The sequence below is a fragment of the Herpailurus yagouaroundi genome, unplaced genomic scaffold (assembly GCF_014898765.1).
Source record: "Herpailurus yagouaroundi ecotype Mexico unplaced genomic scaffold, PumYag 165, whole genome shotgun sequence".
Taxonomy (NCBI): Eukaryota; Metazoa; Chordata; class Mammalia; order Carnivora; family Felidae; genus Herpailurus; species Herpailurus yagouaroundi.
Genome location: NW_024412406.1, coordinates 16,488,545 through 16,497,051, shown reverse-complemented (window position 1 = coordinate 16,497,051; position 8,507 = coordinate 16,488,545). Strand labels below are relative to the sequence as shown.

The 8,507-nt window shown below is 39.1% G+C and overlaps 1 protein-coding gene and 1 long non-coding RNA gene across 2 annotated transcripts in view; one reads left to right on the top strand and one right to left on the bottom strand.

The window, feature by feature from the left end:
* The window catches only part of CPA6 (carboxypeptidase A6), a 271,032-nt gene that overhangs the window by 247,885 nt on the left and 14,640 nt on the right, over positions 1-8,507 (bottom strand).
* Positions 4,355-5,807, top strand: LOC121038153 (uncharacterized). The gene is made up of 2 exons (XR_005794190.1): positions 4,355-4,454; positions 4,953-5,807. It is a non-coding gene; the product is annotated as an uncharacterized LOC121038153 (long non-coding RNA).

Sequence of the window (8,507 nt, the reverse complement as noted above, 5' to 3'; positions counted from 1 at the left end):
ACCGAGACACACCGAGACACACCGAGACACACCGAGACACACCGAGAGTATATGTTTCAAGGAAGTTGGCATCCACACAGGAATGTCCAGTAGCCATCTTCCCACATGGGACTGAAAGGAGTAAGAAACCCAGAGCTGGAAATGAAGGCTTGAAACGCATCAGGACATAGGTGATATACCTTGTGCCATGAAAACAATCAGCATCTTTGGGACAGAACACAGCTTACGGGGATAGCATTTGAATAATGCAATCTCGGATAATAATACCCTATCTGGATAGTCTGTAGGCTTTCAGGAAATAGAACTTGAAGGAGTGGTCTTTGGTCATTTTGTAACTATATCTCTGCATTATGTACCTTGAATTTAACCAATGGTCCTTAAGATGGTTGAATTAGGGACTTTGTACTCAACAGTTCTGCTCTGGATTTTCTTCATCGTGTTGACTATCTCCTGACCTCTCCACCAGATAATGAAGTCATTGTGTATTTTGTGTCGCTTATGCAACTTGAGAGATCAATTGCAGTTGACCTTTCCTTTTCCAACTGCACAATTAGAAGATGCCAGCTAATACAGTCACCAAATATTTACTAAGCAACCTACTATGTGAAAGACCCCCATTAGGAGCTGAACAAACTTATTTATATTCTCCCTTTTAATGCAAAAGGTAAGCATTACAAGTGTTTAAGTAAATCAAACGCAGGCTGGAAAAAGTCTTAAACCTAACATATGGAGTTAATGGTGCCAAGTTGCTTGTTTTTATAAGCACAAGAGCTTTTTAAAGCTGAGCACTCTGGCTACGCCCATTAGGTTCCACAGTCCCCACAGACTTTGTTGTAGGACATCTGGTACTTTACTGCCTTAGAGGCTAAAGAGAAATACCATGCGTGCCATTTGCTTTGTCTCAGTGTTTCTAAAAGGTTCCCTTTCCACTTGATCTTTGTTAGTGGTAATATTCCAGGGTTTTAGACACTGAAGGTCTGGTGTTAATAGATTTTAAGTACTCCTGTCCATTCCTCAAAAAGGGAATATACAACTACAACCTGAACATTAGTTTTACTTTCATGAAACTTTTGAAGAATGGTATCTCCATATGACTGAATTTTTGGCCAAAATACATGCATTTTGGCTACAGAGGAAGACACAGTCAATATCAGGACACTGAGCAAGTCAGGTGCAGATGAACTAAAGAGGCTGAGGCGAACACTACGGCAAACCCAGTAGGTTACTTTCACAAAAACTCCATTATCAAGGGCCAAAGGCTCACAGTACAGGAAAATGAGATTTTGCAAACATTTAAATTTCATACATCCTTGGTTGTCATTTTTAAGACATTCCTGGGCTGTTTCTGGATATTCTGGTTCTATCTATACATTTGGGGTATGCATAAGGCATATCTGCGTTTGTAAAATCTGCAGGTAATTCTGATGAGCTTTGATTCCACTCATTTCCTTCTAAATTAACATTCTATGATTGGAAGATTCTGTGAAAAACAAGCTGTAACCCAGGCTGAGTGTACATTTTCCATAAGTATAGGCATCAATGCACTAATCTCAAGTGAAAAAATGATGGTCTTTTTCTAGTGGGGCAGAATGGAGTTACTAACTTGTGAACTTGTAAATCTTGGTATGTAACTATAGCAAATGTAAGAAGTGCAGGAGAAACGTCCTGTCCTAGGATTACCTTGAAGCATTTGACATTTCCCTATTTCTTCATCATGTTAGAAGAAGAGATTGGGAATAAAATGATATACCCATGGCACGTAAATCAAAACAGAACCAAGACTTCTTTCCTAGTCCAGTTCTTCTAAAATATGCCATTAGGGGAGAAATTTAAGTCTCACATTAGTAGCATTTTAATAGGAATGGGAGAAGATAATCTGCCCTCTCAAAACTACTACTGCTATCTTCACCTTACCTCCTAAAAATAACCTAGAAAAACAGCCCTATGATGCAAAAGCATATTTAAAAAAGAACATGACTGTAGAGCTTTAATATATCATGCACATTCTTGTAGGTCCACATGTGCCCATAACTCATTTAATAGCTTCGTAGTATTCCATAGACCCGTCTTGATTTATGATTTTTCCAGTCATTCCCCTACTGGACTTTCAGTTCTTAGTTTTTAAAAAAAAAAAATCACTATCAGTGCCATAACAAACATTGCAACACATGCTAATTTTGGACAGATGTTCTCTATGAATGGGATTGACCTGTGCAAGGGTATGAGGATCTTAACTCTTAGATTCTGCTAGATTGCTTTCCAAGGAGTTAGTAGCAATTTCACACTTCCATCAGCACTGTAGGAGTTCATTTCTCCCAAGCCTCACCAACATTGGTGAAACTTCAAAGGATGTAAAATGCTCAATCTGTTGTGTGAAAAAAATGGCATTTCATTGCTTTAATTTGCAATTCTGTGTATGAAACACACCTTTTTGTGTATGTTGGCTCTTTGCATGTCCTTTTCTGTGAATGGCCCTCTAGAATAAAATATTCTTCTGCACACCATGTACAAAGGAAATTCCACATAGATTAAAGATCGAAACACAGCAAAGTCAGAAGAAAAAAATGCCAGAATATTCATATCAGTGAGAAGAGATGCTTGACAGTTTAAACAAGATAAACCTAAATGCCACAAAAGAATTAAGGTAGGTTTGAATTTATAACCATTAAGATTGTTTAGTCTTTTGCCTTACAGGAAAAAAAGGAAATGATAGATATAACTTTTTTTTTTTTTTTTTTACACTAAGTGATTAACATTCCTGATATAGGATTCTCTCAAAAACAAATACAGGCAAAAGGAAAAAATATAAGGCAGTGATTTTTTCCCCCACCCTGACGCAGTCTGAGGATTCTAGTGTTTAAAATATAGGCAGAGTACATGTTTACATCAGATTGTTGAATAGGAGGTGGGTCTCCTATATGAGGTGCCCCCTCCTCCCATCTGTTCTCTGCCTACAGAGCCTCTTGGCACTTGGGTCTGATTTCCTCAGGTGGTGTGGGGTCTTTGGGAAGCTTCATACACCCACTAATCACATTGGGAGTTTCCTTTTGACATTTCCCTCCAGCCTTCCCTTTCAACTCTGCAGCCAACTCCCAGCAGCCCCACGGTCTCTTCAAGTCCATAATGAATATTCAGAAAATTCTGTACACGAAACAGCCCCACTGAGCACCATTCACAATTTCAGGTATACCCTACAATGGAAGGATCACATCCAGTTTTATAGTTTAGAAATTGAGTTTAGGAAAGGCACTTGTGGGGGCACCTGGGTGGCTCAGTCGGTTAAGCATCCAACTTCAGCTCAGGATATGATCTTGCAGTTGGTAATTTCGGGCCCCACATCGGGCTCTGTGCTGACAACTCAGAGGCTGGAGCCTGCCTTGGATTCTGGGTGTCCCTCTCTGCCCCTTTCCCCTCTCAAAAATAAACATTAAAAATTAAAAGAAAAAAGGCACTTGTGTTGCTTTTATATACAGGATTTAAAGCACTTCCTTATATTCCAGTGTAGATGTGGAACACCTGAGAGTTCGCAAGTACTTTGTAAGGCCTAAGGTATTAGATAGCAGTCTTTGGACCAGAATCTTCTTTAAATCTACAGTTAAAAATAATCTGATCAGCGGGAGCATCAGAGACCCCTTGCTCCTTATCCCTTACTTGGAGACAGCGCATCTCTTACCAACTACCTTCTGCTATAAAGCTACTTCAGTAAATCAGTAGCATTCAAAGCCCTGCCTTGAACAACATCCTCGCAAAGACCTTTCTGCCTTATTAGTTCCCGCCTCCCCTGAATAGGTAGTACCCTAATATTTCTTTATATCACAGTTGTAATTAAGGTCTGCCACCTCAAGTGGAGTATAAACACAATGAAAGGACCACATTTTTTTGTGGGATGCTTAGCACAGTGCTAGGCTCATAGCAGATAATCAACAGACACACATTGAATAAGTGAAAGTCACAGTATCTTAGATCATGCCTCTTTGTTCACTCGTACATGGTCTAGCTCTTTTACGGGCTTCACAAGAATTGGGGCTTTGCCCACCTTATTTATTCCTAGGCCTATGGATTCCTAACATCTGGAACAACTTGGGACATATAGGAGCTCAATGAGAATTTGATAAATATAGGTTCCAGTATTATGCTTTTGTTGGCAGACTTGAAAGTGGTGATCTCAAAATTCCATCATTTTTCAGAACTCCATGAATGGGCATGCTCACAATAGTTTCTACATGTGGTACTCTCCCCTTATCCATGTTTTCAGTTACCTGCAACCAACTGGTCTGGAAGCAGATAATCCTGACAAATCCTCAAAAAGGTCAGTAGTGTTCATAGTGACTTCACAATGCCCAGGGTCATTGACCCCACTTCAAGTTATCGCAGAGGCAGTTGGTCTCCCATCACAAGAAGGGTGATTACAGTACAGTGTTTAGAGAAGGACTGCATTCATCTTTTATTACAGTGTATGTATTACAATTCAGTTTATTTTCCACTTCCTATTGTACTTAATTTGGAAGCTTACCTTTATCATAGGTATTTATGTACAGGATAATAGGTCTAGTATATGAAGGGTTCAGTACAATCTGCAGTTTCAGGGCTCCAATGAAGGTCTTGGAACATACTTCCACAGACAAGGCAGGTTACTGTGCTCAACTTAGCTACATGTCTTTAATACCACTACATTATAAAACATATACAGAAGTTAAAGGATGAGAAAGTGTTGATAGGTGTTAGACCATTTTTTTCTGTATGACAATTTGTTACCCAGGGTTACACTGCAATCAGTCACAAAGTTAGCTGCAAAGCTAATGTTTCCAATTTTCTTTAAGAAAACGCCTGAGTTTTAAAAGGCAGAAATCCCTTTAATCAAGGTTCTAGAATGAAGGAGTGAGAGAGGCAAAGAAAAATGATTTGCCAGGGATTGAAAAGTAGTTTTTATTCAGACGTTCTTTTTCTTCTAGTTTTCAGGTTGAGATTACTGGGAAGGGAGAGAATCAAACATCCATAAATCAGAGGAGGTCTACTCACAACATGAGAAGCGCAAAGTACTGAAAAGTCAAGTATGAATTAAGGATGAGGAATTTTGTCTGACAGTGGCATAGAAAAATTTATGCAAACTTTCTTCTCAATCCATGTCCTACAGTGACAAGATGAAATAGCCCCCAATCTTCTTTGGCAAATCAGAAGACATTCAACCTAGACTAGGTTCCAGTTATGATCATGGCAGCTTTAAAGAGAAACTGATGGCTAAGAAGACTACTAGCAAGTATTTTTCCTGAGTTTCTCAAGATATGAATGGGCTAGCTCAGTCTGGGGAAAATACATATAAGGAATAGATCTAAAAAGCATAATGGATTTTCCCTCCAGTCATTTCAAATGGGTTTTTCCTGACCCGTTATGTTACCTAAACACAAATTGAATCAGTGTGGTATGGAGACCACCAAATTTCTATTTGAAAGTCTACTTAAACACACGTACGATGCTGGTTGTTTCCGACATTATTCTAAACTGCAAAGTCTCAAGTCCGGCTCCTGTGTTTTCCAGTTTCCCTGGTGTCTGTGACACAGCAAGACAGCCGCTTTGGCCATTTAATGCTTCAATACCCAACCATCTCATTTTTGCTCAGAACTTAAAAAATGAGCATGTCCGTTTTTCTTTTCAGTCATTAGTTTGGCACTGAGTGCTGTGTTAAGTGACTTCTGATTTTTATTTGTAATGCTTCTGGAACTGTTTTGGCATAACAGAAGCTGAAATCCTTACTATATTGTTGCAGGATGGGGAGATTTAAACATGTTAAAGATTAGTTTTTTGCTGAATGTAAGTTGTTCGTACTTCATATAGAATTCATAAATATAGGAAGAAAAAAGTCACCTATAACACTGTTACTTGGGTCATAACAATCACTTAATATTTTAGGGCATTTCCCCCCAGTTAACCAGATAAGAAATCCTCAACTTGACCTGTTAGAACAGTTCTATATCCTGTTTTCTCACCATTTCAAATTGTATCTTGAACCCTTATAATAGGCACATTCCATAATATGTACTGTAAGTAACCCTTTTCGTATTGTTGCAAATAGATGTAGCTTCCTAGGTTTTGATGAAATTGGTGATAAACCTCTTTCCATACACTCTAAGTATTTGCTCACATTTCAGGTTATTCCCTTAGGAAAGCTTGTTAGAAATGACACTACAGAGGATATATTAGTGTTGAAAATATCTTATGTTTATGTGTTAGGCTCAGTCCTAAACACTCCACATATAAATTTAATGTTAGTTCAGTCTTACAGATGAGGAAAATGAGGCACAGAGATTAGGTAACTCTCTAAGGTTACACAGTAAGTGGAAAAGCTGGGATGCTTAACCCCAGGCTAAGGATTGAGCTGGTGGCTCCTAACCTTTATGCTGTATACTCTAGTCACTTAAATAGGATCTGAGCAGATCCTTGGACTTGGAAGGAATAGACCATTTAACTGAATCTCTGCATGTTACAGAAAGGCCCAGAAAAATTAAGTGACCAAGTCAGATAGCTAATAGATCTAGAATTTACAGGTCAACTCCTCATACTGTAGTCCAGAACCTGCTATTCTAAGCATGGTCCATGAACCACAGCATGGGCCCCACCTGGGAGCTTGTTAGGAATGCAGAATCTCAGGCCTTACCCCAGTCTTCCTGAAGCCAAGTCTGCATGTTAACAAGATCCCCTGGGGATTCATCTGCTCCAAGTTTGAGAGGCTCTGGCAATACACTGTAAACTTGATGAATTCTTGGTATTTCAATGGAAAAACTGCATGTAAACTGCTAGTATTTCCACAGCAAGAAAAAAGTTCTCAGTTAAAGCTTATACTAGGTTGAACCATATGAAATTGTTTCAGATAGACGGATATTGGTACCTTCGTGTGGTTCAACTTCAGTGGGTAGAAAAGTAACAATAAAACTTACAGGTATTGGCAGTTCGTGTAGAGATCGAACTTAAGAGGTTCTTTATTCCCAAAGAATAGGTTACTCGGGAAGAAAAAAAAGTGACAATTACAGTGCAAAGTGAGAAGTACTACTGAAGAGCATTCGGAGACCTCTGGAAAAAGTTAAGGGATATTCTGGAAAATACACACCAGGGAAGAAAACAATTACTTGCCTCTATTAAAGGCAAAAAAAAAAAAAAAAAAAAGGCAGGTACGCAAGCCTTAGTCAAAGGTTTAAATGGGCACCACTGTAAGCTTCTCAGCCTAATTAAAACCAATTGGTTAAGAATATAAGGTGCTCCGGGGCGCCTGGGTGGCGCAGTCGGTTGAGCGTCCAACTTCAGCCAGGTCACGACCTCGCGGTCCGTGAGTTCGAGCCCCGTGTCAGGCTCTGGGCTGATGGCTTGGAGCCTGGAGCCTGTTTCAGATTCTGTCTCCCTCTCTGCCCCTCCCCCGTTCATGCTCTGTCTCTCTCTGTCCCAAAACTAAAAACCCTGAAAAAAATATATATATAAGGTGCTCCACAAAGTTTGAGAGATACCAATTACCATTTGAAAAACTAAGGACTAGGTTATCCTTCATAGTGATAGCAAGTAAGGAGAGTTTACACGTCTTACCACTTAGGGTGCATGATTGTCATGGGCCCCACTTTTGTTTTTATTTTTTGAAGTTAACCGGTATTTTTAGGTGGGGCGAAATGAACTGATATCCATTGTACTATGAATAATATTAGGAGTAATACTTAACGATGCAATGCATTTACCAGAATCTGAATAACCTAGAAATAAGTGGCACGTGTTAAATGTAAAAGCCTTTCAGTATTTAAGTCATTCTTTTTATTTATAGCAATCTTACTGTTACAGAAATGAGACTGGGCCATTATATTGGTTTTGCATCTTTACACTGGTTTAGAAATACTTAAGGGGGGGGGAGTTGGTTGAATTGGTAATTCCATTTTAGCATTTAACTTTTTTTTTTCCTCATAAAGAGGCCTTTTCTAGAAAGAACCAACCTACCAGTTGCTGGGCCCATGGTAAGCTATTCATCCTGTAGTTAGATGTTCTATACAGAAGTTTCATTAAAGGACAAAAACAAATGCTTTTTCACATACACACGCACGCAACAAAGGCCAAGATGATAGCAAGTCATTTGGCGGGTCATGTTTTCTAGAGAAACCATTTTCACAGCTGGAAAGTAATTCTCCAACTTTGGGACCTTCTTACCATTTCTCAGTTGGTCCTCATCTCCTTCCACAACTCCTTAGCTCAAGTCAGACTTTGACAGATACAAATCCTCAGAGACCAATTTCCTCACAATTTCTAGCTAGACATTCAGATTTTACTAAAACTTGAATACTGCCATGTGAAGCATGCTGAACTCCACTTAAGAAATGCTGTAAATTTGAGGACACTTTGAACCACATGGCACTCTATTTGATCAATTCTGTCTGTTCAAATTTGCATTGTTAGATTAACAAAAAAAATTTTTTTTAGTGTTTAGTCACTTTTGAGAGAGAGAGAGAGAGAGAGAGAGAGAGAGAGAGAGAGAGAGAGAG